Raw genomic sequence first — 9,003 nt, 5'->3', positions numbered from 1 at the left:
CACTATTCTAAGCACTTCCACGTGTTAACTCACTTATTTCTCATGACAACCCTAAGAGCTGAGGACAATTATTAGGTGAGAAAAGTGAGGCCCCCAAAGGTAAGCCACTTGCCTAAGGCCCTCCAGCTAAGAAGTTGGGGCCCAGGGGTGTGGTCCCAGAACCTATGCCCTCCCCACTGAAGGATACTTTGGACAAGGGGACCTTGGTGGTGGCCAGTGTGCCCACACACAGGAGAGCTAGAGAGTACACACATGTACAGGAGTACATTCTGGAGAGCCAGAGAAACCTGCCCCCACACGGTCATAACCTCCAACCTGCCCAGATTTTTCTTCATCAGAATAGCCCAGGAGCCTGGCTGGCGGTATCTGTCTGGCTCTGCCCCAAGAGAGGAGGCGTGATACGACACCCCAGCCCTCACCAGCTTGCCAGCCCCTCCCGCTCCAGCTAGTCTGGACTCCTCAGTCAGCTGGGGTTCTCCACCCCTGGACGCCCTGAGCTCCTCCCTCAGCGACAGGTGCAGCAGGGGGCAGGAGACAGGAGGCCATGGAGGCCCCAGTGACAAGAACAGAAACCAGAGCCCCAGGCCAGGACAGCACTGGACAGGAATGGGGAGGAGACAGACAGAAGGAGACAGACAGAGGAGAAGACACACAGGAAGAGATCAAAGGCAGAATGTAGGAGACAGAGATGGGGCTGCGTCCTCCCTCGCCCTTCTTAAGGCAACACATCTCTCTCTTGTCTCGGGGCTGAAAGCAAGAAGGGGAGAGGGAAGACCTTGTAAATGAAGCAGGTGAGAGTTCTGCAGCTACACGTCTCAGTTTCAATTCTCCTCGAGTCCCTGATGCAGAACGAGCACCTCCGGAGGGGAAGTGAGTGAAGACAGGTGCCCATGGGAGATACCCCTCACTCAACCCCACTTTGGGCAACAGGCCCGATGCTTAGAGGGCCCCAGAAACACCTTCCTGACAGGGCTCCAGAGACCAAAGCCCATGGCCACTGAGCCCTGCAAAGTGGCAAAAGGAGAAGGCAGAGGGACACATGCCAGACCCTGCCCATGTCTCCCCAGGGATCTGAATTCTCTTCCCACTCCACATCACACAAAACCCCCATTCTCTCAGAATATCTGATACCTCCTGTGGAACAGGAACTTGAGGTCTGGCTTTGTCCCCAACCAGCTGTGTGACCTTGGTTAACCTCTTCCCTTCCGAAGACCTCAGTCTGCCCTCTCCAGAGTGAGCGGCCCTTTGGGGGCTGGCGCTCTGCGGTCCTGGGACTCTGTTGGCCCTCACCAGCCTTCAAAGCCACTGGTGCTCTCAGAAGGATGCTGGTCAGCCTCCCCCAGCTGTCCACCCTACCCGTCTCCTGGAAAGCCCCCTATCCTGTCCAATGTCCCACCTCCTTCTAGCAAACCGTAGCTGGCCCATGCCCTCCGGGCCTTGCAAGGAGCTGACCGCCATCCACAGAAATAAGAGGACCCGACGTGAGACGGAAAGTGAGAGCGGCTGATTCCCCCCTACTGGAGAACACAGCGGCACCAGCCCGGCCTGGCCTTTCGCCTGACGGCCCGCGTTTAAGACAGTGCGTAATGCGGCCACAGCATAGGCTTCCGCACCCCTGACTCCCTAGAATAGGGCTGATTTACAAAAGAGAGTAGTAAGTGGAGGCCTAGAATGGCAGGTCAGAAACCCCTGCCCAGATGCCAAGAGACAGCCATGAAGGCAGGGGGGCCGGGTGGGGAGGGAGGATGACCCGTGGGCACACTGGCCTCCTTCTCACGGATGCCCCGAGGAGGGCGCTGGGAGCAAGGCGCGTCCCGTAACCGCAGCCTGCGCCTGGTGTCAGCCGCGTGGCGCTGCGCAACAGCCCCCCCCCCCCCGCCCGTCCCCGAAAACCAAAGGCGCCCCTTCCAGAGAAGAAAAAGGAGGGAGCCTCATCATTAATAGCGCTGGCGGCAAGGTAAAGCCACCCGCCCGCTCCGGCGCACCCTCGCCCATAATTATGCCAGCGAGGCTTTCATCCCCACGCGCGCACGCCGAAAGTTTATTGTTGTATTTCGGCCTTTTGTTCAGTCTCCTGTGCCTTTTATGCAAGGGGAAGGGTGCTGAGGGGTCAAAGCATCCTCCCCCGGCTCCTCTCTCTGTCAGTCCTTTTAGAAAAACACCCAAAGCCATAATTTGTCTTAGAATTTCTTTTGAAACAGCTACAAGAAAGACTCGCGATTGCTCTTTTCCCTCTGTTTCTGATTCCAGCCATCCCTTTATCTGGCTTTCATTAGAGCCTCGGCCGCGCCTCTTTTGTGGGAGAGACTTATGGGAACCCAGGCAGTTTCCCAGCCGCTGTGATGTTGCTAAAGATTAAAAAGGAGCTTTGAAGCTGTACCAGTTCTCTCTGCGCCCCCTCGGTACAGGGCCTCAGAAAGACCCAAGCCATCTGGCAAACCTGACATAAAGACAAAATAAAGTGATTGAGACTGGCTCTTCAAAGCCACAATGGCAGATTTGTTGATTTGGGCGTTATCTTTCATGCAAGGCCCTCAGAAGTCACCAGAACACCTAGGTAATCTCGGGCAGGCCTCACTGGACTGGACAGGCCGAGGCTCAGAGAGGGACCCGGCAGCTCCTGGTGGGGCTGAGGGATGGACCGAAGGCTCCTGGAGGTGGGCCCCCGGGAAACTCAACAGTTGGAGCCGGAGCCGGGCCCTGGCCGTGGTTTACAGTGAGAACTGCCAACCTGGCCCCCGCCTCGTGTCCCATCTCAGGAGGGGTGCCTGACACCGGCCAGACGGAGTCAGAGCGAGAAGCTGATGTGAGGCTGTCCTGAGCAGGAGGGGAGCGGCAGGGAGATGAAAGGCCGCTGCCCTAACTGCAACCGACAGCCCGTTAGTAACGCCCTGGCAGCTTCCATATCGGAACCTGCTTCTCACGGCTTCCGGCTGGGCAAGGCCTGGGGCAGATGGCTGTCTGCCGGGGCCCGCGGGAGGATCTCCCTTCTGAGCGATGCTGGGACGAGCAAAGATCCTGGAGGGAAAGAACCAAAAAGCAGCCCTGAGCCAGTCCTTCATTAACACCCTCCTGACCCCCAAGTAACCTGGAGCCTGGCCCTTGCTGGACCTCAGTTTGCCCTCCTGCAAAAGAGACCTAGTGGACACTCATGGACAGAGTCTCTCCCATCCAATTGGGGAGCAGTGTCCAGAGCCAAAGCCTTGGGTCATGGACGCTCCTCTGGCCTGGATGGGAGCCTGGAGGAGATGATGCCAGGGCCAGCACTACACATGAACAGATGCCCCCACAGACTGAGCTTCAGTGCAGGAGTCTGGGGGACACCCACACACACACCTACTACTGATGTGACCTCACGCAACCCGCTCCCCTCTCAGTGCCTCGGTTGTCTTCGTGTTCAGGAGTTGGAATACACCAGAGATATTCAGGTGCTAGGGAGAACTGGGGTTCCATGAACATTCCTGAGGGGGCCAAGGGGAGGTCAAGAGGGAGCTGAGCAGGTACTACTCTGGGGTCCTCCAAATAGAACGTTCATCTGTTATGCACACTGAGCTTCAATAAAATCTCCAGGATTTATTTTTTTTAAGGTTCCGCTGATTAAAACACACATACAACTTAAAAGCCACAAGTTGAGAGGGTCTGCTCCTTCTTTCTGACCGCCCTGAATCTGTGATGCACATCGGACCACAGTGAGCTCAACCAAGAGCTAAACTTCATTCTATCCAGTTTCAACCAAATGATGAGCTCCCAAAGTCTGACCATGGATCAGCAACCAAGTATCTATTGAAAATCTACTCTGCACTCGCACCGGGGAGAATGTAACACCTGCGTGTCCTCAAACACCAGACCCAGAAAAGATATCTAAGGGATGTTCACATTCACAGGGCACGGGATAGATCAGCATCTGCTTGCTAAACCAGAGAGAGGTGGCCACTGATCACAGGCCTGGGGGACAATTCATCTATCCCCATATTCCTGTGCCCCTTCCCTCTAGCCAGATGCAGGACTGGGGCCCCAGCTCTTTCTCCGCTGCCCTGCCCCTTTCAGAGAGTCCAAAGAGGAAACGTCTCAGTTTCCTTTCCATCACAGCTGGCCCCAACCACCCTTCCTTCCTGTGAAGAGCACAGCTGGCGCCAGGGTGGGAGGTCCACAGCAGAGACTTCCTGGCACCTTGGCAGTGACGTGCCAACATGAGATTAGGCTTCATCTGTATGTCCTTCCAAAGAGAGAGAGAGGAAGCCCAGCTCCTGGAGAGGTAGGGCCACAAATGAGCACATGTGGGAGGGGGCATCCTGCCCACCAAACCCTAAAGGGAGTCTTCCAGAGTAGTCCCTCCTTTTCTAATCATGCCTCCCCAGCAGCTGGTGAACTCCTACTCATGCTTCAAAACCCATCCCCAATGTCACTCCTGCCTTGAAGCCCTTCTGAGCTTCCCTCTCCCTCGGCTCATATGCTGCTTCATCCACATCTGTCTTGGGTAACTCTGAAATTAAATGGCAATAGTTTTTTCAGGAAGCAGTCACACATCTGGAAATCAAAGGATCTCGGTTCAAATCCCAGCTGTCTTATTCACCAGCTGTGGGACCTTGAAGAGGTCCATTTTCCCCTCTGAGCCCCAGTTTCCGCATTCTTAAAGTGGAGAACACAGAACTTATCCTCTAGGGTTGTGTTGAGGGTTAAAGAAAGCAATATATGTGAAAGAGTTGAAAATTCTGTCCAACACAGAGAGGCACTCAAAACCAGTGAGCTCCATTCCTTCCTTTGTAGAAAGTGACCTTCTCAAGGGCAGGAACCAGGTCTTCATTCACCTTCTCATTCACTCATTCATTCATTCACCCACTCATTCACTCGTTCATTCAGCCATCATCACTGAGCTCCTGTAGAGGAGCAAGCCCTGAGCCAGAAGCTGGGTTCTACAGCAAGTCACAAGACAGACACTTTCCAGGTGCCCATAAATCTCCCAGTTGGTCGTCCTCACCCGTGTGTCATAGAACCCGCTTTGGCTGACACTGACTCCACCCTTCCCAGGAGGCTGGACCAAGGGCAGGTCTGCCGGGTCCAGGCTGGAAGTTGCCGGCCCCACCCCAGAATCATCAGCAGACCTCTCTCCTGCAGTAGGTGTCTTCTGGAGGCAGAGCCTTGTCCAACACTCGGGGAGAAGAGAAATGAAGACACGCCATGCTTCCACTCTCAGGGAGCTCCTGGTCTGGTGGGGAAGACACCCGTTTCATCCCTGGGGAGTTGTCAGCCTGATGGAAGAGACTGACATCGTTCTCAACCTTGGAAACTCCCAATCTGATGGGAGAGTCCTAATTTCCCGATTTGGAGAACTTCCAGTCTGAGGACAGAGAGCAGAGTCACATTTTCCCTGATACTGGTGGCTCTTAGTTTGATGGGGGAGACACATTTATCTCTGATTGTAGAATTCCCAGTCTGATGGAGGAGACACATGGCTCTTGATCTTGGACCAGTCTATCACCGATGGAGGAGTGTGGAAGGGAGGGGTTGTTCCCATCCCAGGAGGGCACCTCCTCTGATGGGAGAGGCAGTCTGTGCCCATAGATAGCTTGAGAGGCAGATAAAACAACATACATGGAAAAAAGAGATCAATCTAGAGTCCCTTTGAAAGGCTAGCTGTGCAGTATCTCTATCTGTTTGTAGACTCAGAAGTGATATTCCTGGCTCTGCCGATGCACCATCCTAATCCACAGGGCAGGACACAAATGACAGAATCATTGCCTCACAAGCATCCAGCCAAGCCCCCTCACCAGAGAATCCAAGCCAGAGCTGGCCTGAGGCCCCAGTCGCTGGCATCTTGTGCCAGTCTTTGCCAGGGGAGGGCTTTCTCACGATCAGGGACATCTGGGCTGGCCCAGCTCCCAGAGGCCACCGACATAAAAAGCGAGGGGCTCAGCGGAAACACCATCTGCACATCATAAAGCCGCGTGGTGGTTCCCAGAGGCTGCCTCCAGCTGCGTCCGTGCTGCCCGGGAAAAGCAGAGGAAGGCACCAAGTGACCAGGAGGGGCAGGGGGAAGGATGGCCAAGAGGAGAGAGCCAGGCTGTAACTCCTCTCTCTAGCACCCTACGCCCTTTGGAAGTTAACGTCACCTGGTTGGTCTCCCTGTCGCTGCCCGGGATCACAGGTTCTAACCATCCCTGAAGGTGACCTGTGACGCGAGCAGTATGCAGTGGCGGTGATGCACTCAGATCTAAGGGTTGAACTGCCTGGATTCGAACCCTAGGTTTACTCATTAGGGCAGGAGATAGACTTCCCTGAGCCTCTTTTCGGGCCAGTGCCTTGGAGAGGACAGTAACCACACCCGTGTCCGGAAGTTGCTGTGAGAACTAAAAGAAGTAATAATACACGTATTGAGCTGTACCCTTAAGATGTGTGCACTCGTTACACTTTAATAAAATTTTATTACAACAGAGGTAATAGGTGTCCCGTGTCTGCTTTGCTCGATTTCAAGAAATCTCTGTCACTATTGGCTCTTACTATTATCATTGTTACCGTCCCTCCCACACTAGCCTCAGGCTTCTGGAGGAGCAGGCACCTGTAAGGGGCGGAGGCATTGAGGATATTTCATTGGCCACTCTCTCCAAGGCCCCGCCCCCAGCACCACGGCCACAGCTGATTGGACAAGGGGCAGGCGTAAGGGAAGTTTACCTATTGGCAGTTGCGCAGAGCCTGTCAGGTTCTCTGGGGAATTTGAACTCGGGATCAGGCTGTCAGGTGTAGTGGATGGAGGATCACATTGGGCCGCGAAGAGCTGAGGAAGGAGAAAGAGACGAGTGACTGAGAACAGCAGAGATGAGAGAGACACAAGGTTCCCGAAAGACAGAAAGAGATGACAGACGGGGGCGGGGGGGGACCTCCAGTGCCCGGGTTTGGGTGCGCACGTGATTTCCCAGGAGACAAGGCTGTACTGCGTCTCCTGACTTTGGAGCCTAGGAGATGAGTTTGGCCAAGAAGCACAAACACACCTACACACACACACAGACACACACACACAGGCCAGACATGCACACCACATCCCACCCTACCAACATGCACGCACCGCTTTCGACATTTTCTTTACAATTCCCTGCCCATGCCTGAACGACTTCCAGAATGGTGACTCCCAAAGGAGATTAATTCTGTCGTGTGGCTCTAGGAGAAAAAATACCGTTGCACGGAGAGACCTAATGGGGCGTTTCATAAAGTGTCTAAACTGTGGTGTAGGAGCCTTTGCGTAAAACTTCATTAAAATCACATTACCTGCCGTCTCTCTGTCCTGCTCTCCTCCATGCCAGCTCGGAGGGTTTGACCCTCGTGGCTAGCGAGACGGCTGCTGGCAGCTCCTAGAGCTGAACCCTCCCTTAAACACAGCCAGCGGGAGGGGTCCTTGGGTCTTGGTTTGGGCTCCCCTGAAGGGAACACTGAGATAAAGATTTGAGGACGAGTGGTTTACTGGGACGCGATCACAGGAAACACTGGTAGGGAATGGGGAAGCGAGCCAGGGAAGGGAATGAAGCCAATAAAGGATGTGTTCTGAAGCCAGTTATCTCTGTGGGCGGCCGGAGCCTGATCTCACCGGGGAGCTGTGAGAGACAGGGTCAAGCATGCACTCGGAGGGGGATCAGGTCGTTCATCCACCAGCCTCCGTCAGCCCCTGGTTGAGGGCTGCATCAGGATGGGGTCTAGAACTCCTCACATCCCGCACACTAGGCACCTCACTCGCCTCACCGTGGTCCCAGCCCTGGCTGCTCCTTGGTGGCACTGATTCCCTGACACCCTGGCCCGCCGCCTGCATGAACACGGAGGGCTCAAGCAGCCTGAGAGAGCCCTCCGGAAGAGTCCCAAGGACTGGCAATTGGACTCTCAGCCAGTGTTCATGGAAAGAGCAAATGCCAAGAGCACTAAGGTCGGGGCACAGACAGAGGCTGTCACATCGGCAAAAATCTCATTGTATCTCCAAGGTTCTGACTGGATTGTGTTTGTCCCTGGACCTATCACTGACACCAGAGGGATGTCCTGTGCCAACTGAATCGGTCTGGAGCGGTGAGATGGTGGGGCAAGGGCATGAGGGGGTGGTGAGGAGGCGTTCCCTTGTACTATATCCAAATGAATGGGAGTGGACCACAGCAGCTCTCGGAAATGAAATGGGTGCCGGGCTGCAACACGAACATGACACACAAGTGACCACCCCTCATGCCCAAGCCACCAAATTAAGTGGAAGGTGACAAGGTCAAAGGTTCTTCCAGCCAAACCTTTAAGCGGGCCACCTGCCCTTGTTAGAGTACAAAGCGTTAATGGAGCAGTGACTTGTGCCAGACATCGTCCAGGCTCCAGGGAGGCACCCGCGAAAAGGTGGCACTTCTGTTCCCTGAGCGTTCACGGGCAAGGGTAGCCGCAGGGGAGGAAAGGATTTCAACTACGATTGCATCAGATCCACTCACGAGATGCCGCTGGTTGCAACACACAACTATTTGGTGGACCACCAAGAAAAACGAAAAGCCACCAATTAAATGATGTTATCCCGTGGATGGCAATTCATCCCAATTTCAGAAATATGAAATGTAAAAAAAAAAAAAAAAAAAAAAAAGCCCATCTTAGAATTGATGGGCTTGTGGTTATATTTTTATCAGTTTCGTTTGCGAAGGGTGTTTTCATAGACACTGTCTCGCTCTCTGCTCACCACAAACCTACTGAGGGTAATATCACTGCTATTTCCCACTCCATGAAACTGTGCTCAGAGAGGGCAAGTGACTTGCCCGAGGTCACTGAGCTACTGACTGGTCAGAGTGGAAGTCAACCCCAGGTCTTTCTGGTGGCAGAGCCACGACACCACCAAGCCTCCTGGCCAGCTTCTTGGACTCTTGATTCTTCTTTTTACAAAATGTGGGCCCCTATCTCCCCTTCCCTCCTCCTCGGGACTGACAGGGAGCCCCAGAAGCACCTCTTCTCTCTGCTCCCAGCGACACACAGGCCCACACTTGAGATATTTGCAGTCCCAGGAAC

General features: G+C 54.3%; 1 long non-coding RNA gene across 1 annotated transcript; it reads left to right on the top strand.

The window, feature by feature from the left end:
- The first annotated feature begins 403 nt into the window (after positions 1–403).
- LOC121010008 (uncharacterized) lies at positions 404–2,496 on the top strand. The gene is made up of 3 exons (XR_005780958.1): positions 404–870; positions 1,407–1,579; positions 2,251–2,496. It is a non-coding gene; the product is annotated as an uncharacterized LOC121010008 (long non-coding RNA).
- The last annotated feature ends 6,507 nt before the right edge of the window (positions 2,497–9,003 follow it).

Source organism: Herpailurus yagouaroundi, unplaced genomic scaffold (genome assembly GCF_014898765.1).
Source record: "Herpailurus yagouaroundi ecotype Mexico unplaced genomic scaffold, PumYag 190, whole genome shotgun sequence".
Classification (NCBI taxonomy): Eukaryota; Metazoa; Chordata; class Mammalia; order Carnivora; family Felidae; genus Herpailurus; species Herpailurus yagouaroundi.
This window is presented reverse-complemented; position numbering and strand designations above follow the sequence as displayed.